Below are 1,162 nucleotides of genomic sequence, written 5' to 3' on the forward strand. Positions count from 1 at the left end.
GACCCATGCATCATTTAAATAACATACCTCCAAAGAGACCCGAAGCAGCTTTATTTTGGCAGTCTGTAACAGGCCAATATGACTACTAGCCACTGAACAGTGTAAAGATGAATAGAAGATGCATCTACACAGCACAATTAGGTTAGTTTCATAGTACTTTTTCTTTCATGGCTCCATCCTCTGGGATCCTGGGATTTGTAGTTTCATGAGGTACTCAGAATACTGTAGTACATCACCATGAACTATAGCATTAGAGCTCTCTTATAGTGGGGAATTCTCAGCACCTCACAAAACTACAGATCTCAGCATTCTCTAAGATGGCCCCCAGGCAGGTAAAGTGCTATAATTGTGTAGCATGGATACTTTCAGAGTCAGGTTATAAGAAAATTTCTCAGTACCCTTCATTCTAAGGTGAAAAGTTAATGTGGGACACAATGTAAAAGAGGGCCATCCTTAAAGCTTCTAAAGCCAAGGGTTATTTACACAATCCTGTTGTAGTGCTGTTATACCATTTTAACTGCCATGGTTCTGTTCCATGGAATCTTGGGATTTGCAGTGTAGAGGGGACATTTAATATTCTCAGCCAGAGAGCTCTGGTGCTTCATCAAACTACAAACCCAGGAATATATAGGATGGAACTATGGCAGTTAAAGTGGAATAAAGCTTTAGTATAGATATAGCCTTTGACTGTATACATCAGTGATCGTGAACCTTTTAGAGGCCGAGTGTCCAAACTGCTACCTAAACCCACTCATTTATGGCAAAATGCCACATACCTCTGGCTTTCTAGTAATGAACTCTGGGGAACGCAATGGCACAACTCTGAGTGCCCTCTCTGAAATGCATGCCATAGGTTCGCCACCACTGGCATAGATCCATGAAAGGCTATGGAACAACCTTAAAGACAACCAACACATCGGATAGTCCTGATGAAGAATCTATATTCAGAACAAGAGGCTTCTGTCAGAACAGAACGCGGAGAAACAGAATGGTTCCCAATTAGCAAAGGGGTCAGACAAGGCTGCATCATTTCATCCTATCTGTACAACTTGTATGCAAAAAATAACATATGAAGAGCAGACTTGGACACAGAAGGAGGAGTACAAATAGGAGGGAGGAATATCAACAATATGAGATATGCTGATGACGCCAGCAGAAAACA

This window comes from Sceloporus undulatus, chromosome 2 (assembly GCF_019175285.1).
Source record: "Sceloporus undulatus isolate JIND9_A2432 ecotype Alabama chromosome 2, SceUnd_v1.1, whole genome shotgun sequence".
In the NCBI taxonomy this organism is placed as follows: domain Eukaryota; kingdom Metazoa; phylum Chordata; class Lepidosauria; order Squamata; family Phrynosomatidae; genus Sceloporus; species Sceloporus undulatus.